This window comes from Ornithodoros turicata, chromosome 4, assembly GCF_037126465.1.
Source record: "Ornithodoros turicata isolate Travis chromosome 4, ASM3712646v1, whole genome shotgun sequence".
Classification (NCBI taxonomy): domain Eukaryota; kingdom Metazoa; phylum Arthropoda; class Arachnida; order Ixodida; family Argasidae; genus Ornithodoros; species Ornithodoros turicata.
Window position 1 is genome coordinate 75,493,302 of NC_088204.1, and position 15,479 is coordinate 75,508,780.

General features: G+C 45.7%; 1 protein-coding gene across 3 annotated transcripts in view; it reads left to right on the forward strand.

Annotated features, from left to right (window-relative positions):
* LOC135391893 (extracellular serine/threonine protein CG31145-like) overlaps positions 1–15,479 on the forward strand; it is a 110,844-nt gene that overhangs the window by 65,290 nt on the left and 30,075 nt on the right. Inside the window, exon 1 of one of the 3 annotated variants that reach the window (XM_064622422.1) lies at positions 6,492–6,588. The exons of 1 other annotated variant lie outside the window; for it this stretch is intronic. The gene's annotated coding sequence lies outside the window, so the exon portion shown is untranslated. Of the gene's footprint in view, positions 1–6,491; positions 6,589–7,871; positions 7,990–15,479 lie in introns of those variants that run through there. One more of the 3 variants, XM_064622424.1, reaches the window with a different exon arrangement.

Here is a 15,479-nt window from a genome sequence, read left to right on the forward strand (position 1 = left end):
TATCCATCTGCGGAAGTCAGTGACGCTGCGTGTCGCTCCGTGTATGTCTTCTAGCCACAGACCACGACTTTGTTTGCACGCGGTCACATGGAAAACAACCACTTGTGTAGACAGTACGTACGGCTGTCTGCCGGAGCGTCGTTCCTCTCTAAACCTTCCAGATTGCAGCTAGTATTTCTTCAGCTTCCTCCTCCTTTCAAGGCGCGCTGCCTGAAAACGTTGAATAATCCATCCAATCTGTCTCCCGTCCTTATGTAACGCAAACGGAAACTCTTTCCGCTTTCTTGCCTTCGACTGACGTCTCGCGCCCTCCAATACGTTTCTCCCTCTCTGCCTATTACGTTTTATTTTGCGAGGCCGGCTATAAATATTTCCTGCGTACGATTCCAGAAACCCCTTTTTCGAGTTGCCGGTGATCGTCTTGAGCAGCACTTTGTGTATCTTTGTTGCCTAGAACGAAGTAAAGCAGCGAGCGCTGCCTTTGAGAAAATACGGCTCCCGAATACTCCCGGGCGAACCGAAGTGCCATACTGAATAGATGAGAAAACCGTTTATCGCAGAAGTCAATAGGAACCGTTTTATGCGTATTTCTTGTGGTGGCGCAAAGGATAGGACAATTAGGTTCGCTGCCAAGAATTACGGGAACTCAGAAAAAGGGCAGGCCAGATAGCGCAATTCTACATTTTGGTCTGTTTCGGGCCAGGACGATCCAAGCAGAACGGTTCTATTCGCTTGCTCTTTTGTAACACCGCGATGCAACTGAGGCCATATGACAGACCCGGAGAAGTGAAGGGAAGGCAGCAGGAATTTGTGTAGTCCGTTCTCGGACAGTGACATCTCCTCTTGGGAGGTGCGAGAGAGCGGAACTTCTGTTCCGTTATCTCCTCCTCCTCCTCCTCCTCCTCCTTCCGTTATCTAGAAACCGGATAGCGGATGCTCAGGCCATTAGTGCAGGTCTTCGTACGTACCCTTGAATGTCCATGCACGGGCTACAGCGGATGTTGAAGACTATGGCTGCCTGAGGATAGTAGTGATTCGAGGTAGATCGTACATAATTTAAGGGTGATCACGAAACAAAGACAGGGAGTGCACAGGAGTGCGCAGACATAGACACAATGGCTTCTGGCTCTGCGTTTCGCAGATCAGTCATTCAAGTATGTACCAACTCCATCTGTGGCATGTACGGACCAAGTATGTACCAACTCCAGACAAAGACGCTCTGTCTTCGTCTGTGTGCCTTCTGTCCAGCAGTCCTGCACTCTAAGAAAAAAAGGAGTACTTTTACTCCTTTTGGGGAGTAATTGCATTGCCACAAAAAATAGTCCCTTTCGGGAGTAAATGCACGGGAGTAAATGAATGTCACAGAGTGAAGACCGCATTTCACGCGTTGTCGTAAGAGTCCCAAGTACATAATTGGTGCGCATGCATGAAAATACTTTGAAGCAAACCGTCAACGGTGATATATCGAGTGATATAAAATCTTGCCCCATACTAGGGCACAATTTGCGAAGAAAGATGCGCTAACTGTTTCTTACTCTGTGTGGCTGGAAAATTGCTACGTTGTCTGAGTTATACAGCCTTTATGCCCTTCAAATTGACCAAGGGCACATATTTACGGTGACTGTTGCATTCAGGAGACCATTCGTGAAGTTTAGTGACAATTTGCAGTCCTGGGGAGTAAATGTCGGGACTAAATGTCGGGTTAGGGGACTAAAATGGGGAGTAATTGCAGACTAGGGGAGTAGAAGCTGCAATTACTCCCCGTTTTACTCCTTTTTTTTCTTAGAGTGTGCGTGCTCCTGTCTTTCTCTGTACTTGGCTGATCAACCATTGAACTTTGGGCTTTCTTGTGCCATGTCGTGGCTGTACTGCACTATCTGTTTTTCTTCCTTTGTTCCTTTACTTTTCCCTTTTCTTTCTTTCTTTTCCTTTCTCTGTTTTGTTTTTAGTTGCTTTTTCTTCCTTCTGCAAGCAACCAATAGTTACTATCAGTTATGAAAAAAAAAGCGTTGGTTTATGCTGAGGGGAAAAAGAAAATAACTGCTGTGCAAAGGGAAGCACTATGGAAGGTTCAAAATAAAATCTCGTCGCGCACAGCATGCTGTGTAGTGTATCGATGACATACCGTGTCAACAAAACAAACTCGGTGCTTTTGAGCCGACAGAAATGGAACGGTTCCACACAAGTATGTCAACGGAAATGTTTACTTCGAAGCGCTTTTCTAACAAAGAGAGCCAAACGTTGGGCGAGCAGAATAAAGTACAGCTCGCGTGTTTACGTTCCAGAGTTGGCACTGTAAGTCATATCGGCTGCAAAAAGAAAGAAAAAGTGACAGCCAGATACGAGAGCAAAACGCCTACAACTCTGCGCGCGAGACGTATTGACCAGCGTTGCGATCGCGCCGGATATCCGGAGATTTTGGGATTCGGGAGTGGGGGGAAATTTATTGGCAGAAAAAAAGGAAAAAGAAAGATAAAAGGGGAAAGGTCAGCCTTGCAGCACGCCGACTTGCTATTCCCTGAACAAAAAAAAGATAAGAATAAATAAATAAAAATAAATAAATAAAAAATGAATAGATGAATAAATAAATAAATACAAAAAGAAGAAACCCGGCTCACAGGGAGCCCAGTAGGCCCGTGTCCCGGCTGTTTTTGACAACCAATGTTTTTCGTGTAATTTTCGGGATCTCAGGACTCGAGTGGGAATACTCCAAAGCTGCTCTTGGTGCAATCGCGGAACAATTACGAGTTTCAAGCGCAGATTTGGGTGGTCTGCAGTTCTTTGTCCTGGGCTTGCCTCTGAAGCAGCCTAATAGGGCACGCGTATTTCCTGTCTTGCGTGGTGCGGTGAGGGGCGCTCGATTGTAAACCCCTGTGACGCCCCAAGCATCACAACATCTTGGCCCAATATTGGTCTAAAGTTGGCAATACCGGCACAATATTGGTCCCCGATTGGACCATTATTGGGACTCTGCTGCCAATATTGGTCCAATGTTGGCAATACCGGCGCAATATTGGTTCCCGATTGGACCATTATTGGACCTATATTGCCAATATTGGTCCAATGTTGGCAATACCGGCACAATATTGGTCCACGATTGGACCATTATTGGACCTGTATTGCCAATATTGGTCCAATGTTGGCAATAACTGCACAATATTGGTCCCCGATTGGACCATTATTGGGCCTCTAGTGCCGATATTGGTCCAATGTTGGCAATACCGGCCCAATATGTGTCCACGATTGGGCCATTATTGGGCATCTATTGCCAATATTGGACCAAGATGTTGTGCTGCTTGGGACACGGGCTGGAGCCCCGTGCATTGCTTGGCGCTATCGAGGGGTATATCCCCGGTGTCGAACGCAGTGTGCGGCGACGTGCCCGTGCACAACGGAAAAACGAAAGCAGAAAGGCTCACAGGTGTCGGTTTAACCTCCACGATGAGAATACACAAACGGAGAACAGCTACTTCCCGCAGAAGCGAGGCGATTCACGGCGATTGTGGTTTTACCTATCGTGTGCCGAAGACGCAACTGGACACTGAGTTCAGGAGATGTTGCTAAACACTGCAAACTTTTGGGGCCCCAAGGTCTGCACACACGTCTCCTTCAACGTAATATGAAGCACTCTGCAAATATATACCAGCGATACCACTTTCGACATCAGCTTTTTCTTCGACATTAAGACGCCGGGAGCATTCATTTCCTGTTGTTCCATCGCCGGGTTCTTCACCTGTTCATGGACATCCTGTCGTCCACTAGGTTGCCCCAGACGCTTTAGTTTGTTATCGTGTTTTCATCCTTGCTTCATCATAACGTTCCGCGTGCAACGGGGTAGGGCACCGCACCGCCGCGGTGAAACACATCTCATCTCATCGTTAGCATCTAGCGTTCTACTTGTTGTTCCTGTTGCTTGGAAGATTTTGATGCTTGTACATGTTTCAGTTTGGTAACGGACGCTTGGTTCCGTCCAGTAATAAGTAAACCGAGTGGCGCTTCACGTGGCGACTGTGCATCAAACTACAGAGCCCCTTATACACTCTCAGAAAAAAGGGTGGAGCAGCTACACCTTTTAGGAGGTAATGGTTGTCGCATATGTTGTGCCTAAAAGGTTGCAAAGGTCTACCTGCTACCTATACGAATCAGGATTTCGTACCGGGTCCGTGTTTTCCTACCCCTGCGGAATGGCGTCTCCCATTCCGTTCCAATTCCATTCCGAGAAATGGAGATTCGCGATGATTCCATTCCTTTCAATTCCTCGGAATGAAAAGGTATGGTCAGTTCCCACTCCTGGAATGGCTTGGCAACCCAATTCCATTCCGTAATTTCCTCAAGAAAAGAAAAGGACCGGTAAACGTACTGACAAGTTCAGCAGTGCTAGAGGAGATTGACATTATCAAGCACGGAAAAAGCACAAAGACAAGGTTATTTCACGCTTCACCATGTGCTGGTGTGGTGCAAAGAGTGCGAGGGCAGAAACCAGCATGTTGAAACCAAAAGTGCCATCGGGGCACCCAGACCATTCCCCATTCCCATTCCAGTTTCCGCCATTCCATTTGAATTCGATTCCGGGCTCTGCTCAATCTGGAATGATTCCGGAATCATTCCAACTTGGGTGTGGCAACTCCGCAACCCTGCTATAGGAATGATAGAGTTGTCGCTTCTGATACGGTGAGCGAGGGGGGCATACGCCTTTTTGTCGCTATTTGGATATATGATAATTTCTTTTAGCACCCTTTTACACCCTTTATCAGACGCTATGTTGACCTAGGTGGTAACTATGGAAGTTACCACCTTTTCACGCTCTTTTTTTCTTAGCGTGCATGAGTAGCACGTAGAAAAAGACGTAGTCAGTTTCCTTTTCTTCTTCTTCTTCTTCTTTTGTTGTTGTTTACAAAAAGCGCATACTAAAATATGGCAGGCACGATCTACTATACTAAATATGGAAAATGCATACAACATGCGCATACTAAAATATGGAAAATGGAAAACACGAATGTTTCTATTGGCATGCACAGAGAGAGCGCCGAGGGCACATGCACACACAAAAGTGTTTACAAAACACATACAGGAAACGTCAGAGTTATTGCACAAATGCTGCTCGTGCGCACATTCTCGGTTTCATCTCAATCCCAAGATCCTGCCCCGGAATCCGGGGAGTGGTCCGGAACATTCCGGAAACAATCCCGAAACCCCTCGGATTGATCAAAAATTACCCTGGATTGCCAATACTTGTATTGCCGAATGCTGTTGGCTAACCGAACAAAGTGTGGATGTTCGCTCAGCGCTTTAAACGTTCGAGACATATGTTGCTTCAATGTACAAGTACTACGGGTAATGGCAGGGCTAAGGAAGGCTGTGCTAAGCGATAACTTATTACATTTACAGTTTTATTATTGCAGCTTAAATCCACGCGAAACTCTAGATATACGTAACGTATCTCAAGATACGTAGCGCTATAGCGTACGCTTCACATTTAATCAGTTTAGAATAGGAAGCGCAATTTTAGCGTACCCAATAAAGGGCAGCACATACGGCAGATGCAAACGAAGGCAGCGGCGAGCGAGAGAGTTTGTGAATAGGTCACCACCACTACAACCCAAAGTGCAAGCACCTTGCGATTGCCCAAAACGCTTCAGTACCTTACTCCAAAACCCTATAATGTCAAACGACGCATAGAACGCTGTAGCGAACGGGACGCAACCTAAATAATTTCATTAACACAGGAGTCAGAGGTCGCGACCAAGTGCATATAGTAACAACCTCAGCCCAGTGGTAGATCCAAGGTCTCTGGAAGGTCGTTGCAGCAAATCCCGCCGGGCTACCTAAGGTTTTTCACATTTGCATTTTCCGGGTAAATGTCGACACAGTTACCCCTGAACCCGGCCCTACATGTGCACTGCCACTCTGTCCTGTTCTCCTCTCTCCTCCTGTCCACGTCAAGACACCGCTAATAACCATACCTGCTTCGCGGTGCTAATGCGGTAGCAAATAAGGCAACTTTCATGGAGGTTTTCGCCGTTCGCTGAATTCTTATTGGACGTCTAATCTGCAAGCTACCGCAACTTGAGACTTTTCAAAATACTACGCCACGAATCTTTACCTGTTTCGCGATTCATTTCAGTCGCTTCATTTAATTCGGTTACTTCATTTCAATACGGCTTCATTACTCCCGTCTATGCCAAAACGAGGTGAACAATGAACCGATGACAGGGTGAGGTTCCGACCGCGAAATATTGACCCGCCAAATGAATTCTGCTTCCCCGCGGTGTCGTGCTCCCAAATGAAGCGGGGATTCTTTGACCGCAGGGGTTTTCGATGCTGCTCCACGATCACCTGCTACTGGAGGAAACCGAGGCGTCGCCATGGAAACGCCAGGACGCCGCTAGCGTTGCCAGCAGCTGGGGAGACATTCGGCCGGGCGAGAGGCTCAGTAGCTTCACGGAGAAGCTCCAAGCTGGTTGGACATGCTCCACGCTCGGCGGCGGCTGTTGAAATGGTGTTCGTCTCATGCACACATGGCTGCACATGCGCATGAATGCCGTGGCGTACATTGCTGTCTCTTGAAGACTGTGGAGGACGGTTTTCGTGAGTACAACGTTTGTGTCCCGCGTGTTTTGCTGTGTTTTTTTGTAGATAGAGAACTTTAGAATCAGAGAGCCAGTACAGTAAGTAAGCCGCGGCTAATCTCTCTTATGGACAACGGTCATATGACAACCGGGGAAGATAGCGAGATTATGGGATAGGTGCGGATGATTAGCACGATAGTTGGTGATCGTGTACAGCACGAAATTCAAATCTTAAGGTATTATACCGTTCACTTTAAATGTTTGTCGAAGGCATGCCGTAAAATATTTTGCAATTTGTAAAAGAGGCACCCCCGTAATTGCATAATTAAAAGGACAAGAACCTCTGAGTGAAACCGGCGTACCTTTAAGGGAACACGTTCATATACTTAATGCAAATCGAATGCAAGCTCGTGTTAAGTGCAACGCTAATAATTCCGCCTTTTTGCCGCTAATTTTCTTGGTGAAAAACTCGATAACGTTGACAGGTGTCGGCAATGTGTTGTATTACGTTTCTCGACGTTTGTATCCTTTTACAAAAAAAACTTACTTTATTTCTTCGCTGCTTTAGCGCTTCATTAAGATCTTCTCGGCCCATCAGTTCCTTAACACAGCCCTGAAAATCTGTTTGCAGCTGACGCGCTCGAGTGTAGTAAACAGGGAGAGGTCACCCCCCTCTCCACCTAAGGGAACATGAGTATCTGCAGTTATAATTTCATAACATGGCAGGGAACGTGAATATCTGCAGTTACAATTGCATAACATGGCATCGTGTCTGCGCTGTAAATTACAGATGGTCAAGTGAGCTGCGCAGTTTATATGCAGTTTGTTATACATTTATTATGGCGATTTATAAGTCCTTATTAGGATAATTGATTATTTAAGTACGCCGCACGATCAACTCAAAGACAAATCGTGTCTGAAAAATGGTGACGGTGTCTTCAAAGTTCAGCGGATGCAGACGGGGCTTGTGATTACTTCCTATACAGCTTAGTTCGCAGAACGATTTCCTAATATGTAATAGAAAATGTGAAACTGTTATAAAATGGTTCCGCACTATCAATCAATCAACTGTCGCACCATTTGTTCGCCTTTAACCGCGGCTACTGTCTGCAAAGACGCAGGTGCCACGAGGAATTGCGGCAGGCTACTACAGGTGGCCAGACGTATATACGAATGCTGTTGACATTTTCAGTTCATATGCCAATGTGTGCAACGTGATTGTATTTTGCAATATATATATATAATTTGCGGCATAGAACAGTGCTGGGATCACTATCTAGATAAGGACCTACCGCGCGAACGGGTCGTGAAAGCCGTATTGATTTTGTGCCATTTAATGGGACGTTATACAATACTATACTAACGCGATACTGTTGGGAACATTGAGCAATGAGCCAATAGATTGCGGATATTCGGTGTGGTGAGTACTATATTTGGGTACTTTTCTTATTGATCCTGCAAAAGCCAGCGATCTTTTTCGATGATTGTCTTAGAAATCTCATTCATTCATCGAGCACCGATATATTGCCAGTGGCATTAGCTTTGCTTGGGCTAGGTTTGGGTAACCGGGTAACTTTGTTTGGGTAGTTTTAGTTGCCAACATAGATATTTGCGCGCACTTCATTTTCATATTTCACATCTCACGCTTCTCGTGTAATGGGGTAGTGTACTGCTCTCAAGCGGTGAATCACCCCAGGCCATAGTCGTGATTTAGTAGTAGTAGTAGTAGTAGTAGTAGTAGTAGTGCGCGCATTTCGGTGTATGTGAAGGCCTGTATTGTCTTTTTGGAATAAATATGGCAACTATTTCGTTGTTTTGCGTTCTGAAAACTCGATAATCGCTCAAAAAAAAAAAAAATAGTAGAACAAGAAAATTTCACCTGTCTCCAACAACAGCCATATGTATTACACACATCATACAGTATAGTATGTAACAGTTAGTATTCTTGGTTGTTTGATCAGGGGCTTTGCGTGTTGAATAAATTTTCCACCACAGGACCTCCATAAGCTGAGCAATAATCCCAATAAAATCTGTAAACTATACATATCCTGATACCGATATCGAAGTACAAAATAAATGAGAACAGTGCAACAGAAGCAAAGAAAAATCAAAAATATGTTTATTAAAGGTTTAACTACTCAAAACGTGTTACAGGGAAGTCCACAAGGATGTCTGTGCTAGGATTAGGTTAGGTTCGAGGACAAAGGCCTGCACACTAAACTTTTTTACACCCTTTCCAGTGTAAAAATGGTGTTTGATAACTCACACCTATTTGGGTGTAAAGTCTGTAGGGTGTAAGCAGTTACACCACCAAGAATGGTGTACCTGGTTCGTCCCATTAATGACCACTGGGAACGTACTAGACAGGGTTTTCCAAGGAAAGTGGCAGATCCCAATGGGCAATCAACGGAAACCTGAGGCTATACTTGTGGTACTTGAGTTACATACAGGTGCACGTCAACAGTAACACCTGTTTAACTCTGGTACCATAAATATATAGCGTCAGGTTTCTGTGTATCGCTCTCTTAGGCACTGGTCCATCTTTCCTGGGCCACACTGTATATATAGGGTCTTGGTAGTTGGCCTGGGTAAGAAGTCGTCTTGCATCATTTGCATATAATTTAATTATGTGCAGTTCTACGTACTGTGCATGATGTTCAGTGCGTCACTTAAAAACATTGGAGTGCATGGACCACCCTCACAGCACAGAACGAACAGAAGCTAAGGTGCATAAGTCCCATCGCTGCTAAAATTACAGAAATGCTGTGTGCAGCTGACCCGCCTTTTACACCCTATGGGCCTGATGACCTTCTCACGGAAGGGTGTAAAAAGCAGGTAGAAGGGCGTCAAAAGCAATATACACCTACTTTACACTCAAATGGGTGTTAGACAGTTAAGTGTGGGGTGTAAATTGTGCAATACGCCCTTTTAACACCTAAAGAGGTGTGAAATTTTTTAGTGTGTGACCTGCTCCGAATTGAAGCGAAAGCCTCAAGTTTGGAGTGGCCGCGATTTGGAACAGACCTTGCTTCTATTGGGCCCATTAGATCGCTGGATCATCCATTTTTAGATGACCTGTTCTAAACTAGTGACACTAGTAGTTAACTCTAAATAAACGTCCCCTTTTTACAATAACCTCTCTGCTTCCGTTGTCTGAACATAAGCTATTTTCTACTGGTATATTTAACTTCGTGGCCGCCCGACCTTTCACCTTTTAACATATCAATATCCATATAGTTAATAAAAAAAATATAATCTAAGATAAGATACAAAATTTTCGTACGTGCCTATATATTCTCTTATTTTTTTCTTCCTTTCTTTCTTGCTTTCGCTATAGCCTATCCATATTCTTCGGCAAAAACGGGGGCGAAATCTAAACAGCTGTCGTCTGCGAGCACTTCCTTTAGCCTTGATCCACGAGCGCAGAAGCCACGCAAGGAAAAAAAAAGAAAAATAAGAAAGAAAAGCAACAAAAGGCTCGCATCGACTGACATTGGTTAAGGTTTACTCAGGCAACTGTGAACGCAGCAAAAATAACGTTACTATGTGAATACAATGCCGAATCTTTTCTATTTTTTATTTTATTTTTCGTACCTACATTCTTCCTTTTGTTTGTTCTTTTTCTTTCTCTGCGTGCGTGCGAAATCATGTAAGGAAAGCAGCGCGTTAACTGCTGCTGGTCGTGACAGGGGGTCCATATATTTCTTCTTTTTTCTTTTGTACTGCCTGTTTGCCGCACAGTGAGCATTAACCGAATCGTGCAGCGTGAATGTTTCCGGAGCACTTTTTCGAACGATTTCGAAAAAGTGCTTCGCAAATGTCGACGGTGTATACGGGGCACGATTTTTAGCGATTTCTAGCCCACGCAGCGCGTGGCTACGAATACACAAGAGCGGCTTCCGGAATCCAACACAACAACAACAACAACATAGATGAATGGATGATGATGATGATGTGGGATGTTTCCCTGCGTTGAGTGCAGGACCCTACCCCATTCCAAAATGGTTCGCATGAAAGGATTCCGGAATCCAAGATGGGCTGGTGGGAAGTTGTTTTTCGATAATCAGTGTTCATTTTGCGAAAATAATGTATAATACGGTCCTAAAAAACGGTAAAACTTCATGTGGTAAATTCCGGATGATAATAAAAGAGTTTCGATAGATCTTCAATTATGATAACGATGATTTAGGGTTTTATGGCGCAAGGGCAGCTTGGGCCATAATGCGCCAAGACCGAGTATGTTCTTATTGAAAGTAAAAACAGATGTTCAATAATTGGCAAGACAGGGAAGTCGGAATGCTGGTGTAGCCGTTGGCTGTTGGTGGAGTCTCACGGGTCACGTCAACAAGTTGTCGCGCTGAAGACTAGAAAAGAATAACACGAAAGCGCCATCATGATTGAGCGGTGACAAGCGTTCGCTTCTTTGCGGTATAGCTCCAACCGAGGTCGTCCTCAAGACTGGGAGGTAGTAGGTTCGAATCACTTCATCGTTCTGCTGTCCAAGGTTTTCCCTGGGACATCCGGCAGGTAAGGTTATTGGGGCAGTTCACCCCGAAGTGGGCCCAGGACGCGCACTATAACTCATCCCACCACTTCATGCTGCACTCCCTCCCTCCATCTGTGCGCCTCTAGGAGGTATCCCGAAATCCAACAGTTAAGAATCCACATGTTTAAAATCCCCGTTCGCTGTATCCATCAAACTTCAACGAGCCTAGATCTCACTCACGGTCGCTATATATAAGTCTCATCTGCTCCTCACTTATCTAGGAACTTTCTAACGTGCGTCTTGGTTTTGTGTTGCTCCAGCGTGTCTGCCCTACTAAGCCTAACTGTGTCTAGAACGTGCATTTCATGCGCTAAAACGACCTCGACATACACGAAGCTCCGACACGTGGCCCAGTGACATCATATTTTGAAACACGGTCATTCCCATGCAGACATCGCAGATTTTAGCTTTGAGGTCGCTAATTAGGATTTTGATATAGTGGGTTTTCAGATCTGCGATTTTGAACGCTGGGACGACGCGGAACTAGAAAAACAAAAGTCGTGAACGTTGCGCCAGTGTGCCGAATTTAGTATTCATTCTCAATGTTGGTCCTTTTTTCCTTTCACTTTAACGAGACACTCTTAACACGTCAACGCATCCTCAGGGAACTTTCCATTAGTGTCAAGAGAGGTGTTGCTAATAGCTCTGCCATTGTCTCTTCTGTCATTCTAACCTGAATTTTCCTCTTGGGTGTCGCAAAGACGTCCTCGTTCAAGACATGAAGGGCCAACTGCGGTGCCTCCTACGAAAGAGTGCCTGTCTTAAGTGCTCTCAAGCTTTCGCTCGCGTTATGGGTCTCGAGTCAGTGGCGTTGGAGTGGCTCATCTCGTTGTGTGATGGGGTCACGTGTTCTTTTGCGCACGGCTCTTACCTTATGCTTGGTTCTCTTTCATTTGCTTTTTTTTTGGGGGGGGGGGCAGGGGATAAAAACTTAGCATATGCAGAATTTACGACCTAACTGGGACGTAGAAGAAACGGACATGACAATGGAAATTGTTGAGGTATAGGTTACATAAGTAAGACAGAAGTCATTTTTGACACCCTGTTTTCGTGCCATAAAACTGTTGAGTAGGCCAGTAAGATGCACCATGAGAAGTAATTCACACCACACAGTAATAATTATCGCAGTACGCCGCAAAAAGCGACTGTGCGCAACGGTGGTGGAGAGCAGTATACCAGCCTGTGATCTGCCTGCGACCTCGCGCTGACGCTACAGAGTCCGTGCTCGCTGATTGCTTCAGACAAATGTTGTCTGCTACTTAGCTGTCGTCTTCTACTCGGCTGTTCGGGGCTAAAAACATTGCTCCTGGCTCCGTCCTGGTTCGGCCGCTCCTTCTATCCCCAATAGACCTCTACCCGAGAAACGTCATGATGACGTCTGGTAGACAGACTGAAACCGAAACAAATCGAAATGGGAGGGCTGGGTTCCACGAATCGGCACTTGTTCGCTGCCTCCTATTGAAAGAAAAGTAGGACCGAGGGTCGCGTTCCTTTCAGGACCATTGTAATCCACTCAAGACCCTGGCTTTCGGGCACGACCTTGTTGGCCCCTACTTCGAGCGTAGCTCAACTCTACCAAATTGGTGGCGCTGTCGAACAGTATGACATCATTTGTTTACAAACAGGGAGAGGTCTAGGGAACTGGCAAAACTGGCTTACGGCGGCAAAGGGACAGGGCACTGACCTCCACTGACCAGCGAACCAGAACACGTGGACCCTGCAACGTCATCGGTGACGTGGCATTACGCTTCTCCTCGTTATACCCGGAGTGGCGAGTTAAGTGTGAACGCGCGGAGCTATGTTTATGTGTTTTTTTTTTTTTTCTGGGACACAAATCGCACACATCAAAACCTTTCGTGCTATTCGATACATTGAAACACACACTTTCGTCAGACGTTTTAATCTGAAACTTTTTGGATGTCCCTCTGTTCTCCTTTAAGAACCTGCATTTTGTTTGTCATTTGCCATTTTTGTGACGTCACAGCTGATGTTTTGCTGATATAGGAAGGGCAGCAATCCAACCATGCGCATATACACTCGAAGCATACTCCCTCTGTGACAAGACCCCGTTACTTTTTCCGTAACTCTCTCTTGTACGCCTTCTACCAGAGCGCCACTACGTGTTGTCAATAGTATAGTGCCATCCGTACCACTGTTGATCGTACAAATGGTACGTACAAATGGTTGACCGTACCCGTGCCAGGCTGGTGTCCGTTACGATCCTTCTGGGACGTATGGACAGAAAATCGTGCGACCTCTTGTGCCTGTTCCGGCACGCAGATATCGACAATAGGCAACACGGAAACAGTTGCCGACCAAGTCAAGGGACACTGAGAGCCCAAAGAAGCCAGTGACCAGTTTTGTTTCTTCTCCATCTTCTCCAATGGTTCCGTCACCTGTAGATGTCCGTATGCAAGTCTGTGAACCTGGTATAGGAAACATTATTCTGGTAATGCAATCCACCTGCACGGCCTGTGAGGCAGTGAACATGACAGAGATTGAGAAAGGACTGAATCATGTCCATGTTGATGTAACGCATTTAATGCGAGGCCATTTCACCGCAGGAGGAAGGAAATTAGTGACAACTGAAGTTGTGAAGAGACCTTCCTTCACTGATCCAGTTGTAAAAGACTTGAGGCTAAGGCCTTAAGGCTAACGAAGTCTGTTACCAAGGACACCCGGGGTGCGTATTTAACGTTCATCGTCCCATTCCCATGAACACAAATGTTCCGAACACAGAATACACTCTCGTTCCACTACGAAGAGACTTGCACGAGACAACTCTTCGAACTTGACCTTAGTCATTCCGCTCTCTGAATTGCGACCCCAAACAATGTCAAGGGAAAAGTACGCGCAACGTACGACGTCATTCTATCTTGAACTACGCAAACCTCAGTAGGGGACGCGAACTTCGTCAGCCTATACTACTAATGAAGCCCCTCATTAGTACGCAGTAAATGAATACAGTAAAACCCCGTGAACCCCGAATGTCATCATGCCCCGGACAGTGCGTTATGTAACCTCTTCCTGGAATGCCCCCTCCAATGTCCAGTCTAGTGTCAGACGCGCTAACAACTTTTTAATTACTCAAATTGGGCGGAAAATTTCCTCCGTGAGGATCGAGGAATCCCTTGGCGGCGGCGGGGTGTGGGAGTTAGTGTCGGTGCTTCGAGCCAATTAGGGTTCCCTATCGAATATGCGGTGGGATGAGTTAAGTTTTGGGTGGTTCTAATTGTTGATAAGCGTGTGCAGGTAACGTGTTGAAGTTTTAAAGGTTGTGCTGAAGTTCGCAAGTCCTAATAGCGTGAAGAAAATGGCGGTTTAAAGCGCGGCATGGTTAATATGCGGTTTCATCGTCAAAATATAATTGTTGTTGTTGTTGTTGGAGTAAGAGCAAGTAGTATAACGAGAGACATTGTGCAGTCGCTATTGACGTCAGGACTGTGCAAGGAATCACGTGACTCTCATGTTGTCTGTGCGGTGCGCTCCGATCAGCTTTGCTGCTCATTCTGTTTTCTATTCCTGTTGTCCATCCTTGTTTGTTTTCTTTCTATTTACATAACAGCGGTCAATGTCTCACCTGAGTAATAGTGCATTTGCAGAGTAATAGTGCATTTCATGCAGTTTTATTACGGTTTAATTATTCGTTGCAGACGTTGTAATGACTCAGGACTGGAACTTTGAGTATTGTCAGTTGCAACCCTTGACATTTGAACTTCGTATTTCGAGCTAGTGAATGTCGTGCTTCATTCGCATTTTTTTTTTTCAATCCAAGCTTGTTTCTTGTTCATAGCATGCCTCCTAGGTGGCGCAGCATTTAAAGATGCTACGTCTCGCCACCTGGAAGCCCTGCATGGCATGAGTAGGGCGAATACAAAGCAGACTATACTTGTTTCACTTGCATGTGCCATAAACAATAAATGAAGAAGTGACGATGACATGGGATGTTTCCCTGTGGTAGCCACAGGACCCTACCCCACTTCACAGTGGTTAATATGAGAGGATGAATTATGGTGAGGTTGAAGCGACGACAGGTCGGAGTTCTGTTTAGTGCTCTTCGAGGAGTCCAGTGGCTTGCATCAAAGCAAAAAGGGAGCGAAGAGCCCGGCACTGATGCGCAGGGGAGCTCCATGGGCCAAGTACTTTGGACAAGCTAAATGGTTTATGGTTGAGGAGTTCCAGTTGGCATCGAAGTACCCGGCGTTCACACGTGTACCGCTCACAGTCCTCGATGATATGGGGGATCGTAGCTGGGGTGTGGCGAGCTAGGCACAGCGCCGTGTGCCTATAAAATGCATATCATGCGACTGAAAAGCCTTTTTCTCTTTCGAAAACTGTTTTTGCCTCGTCGAAGCGTGATCGGC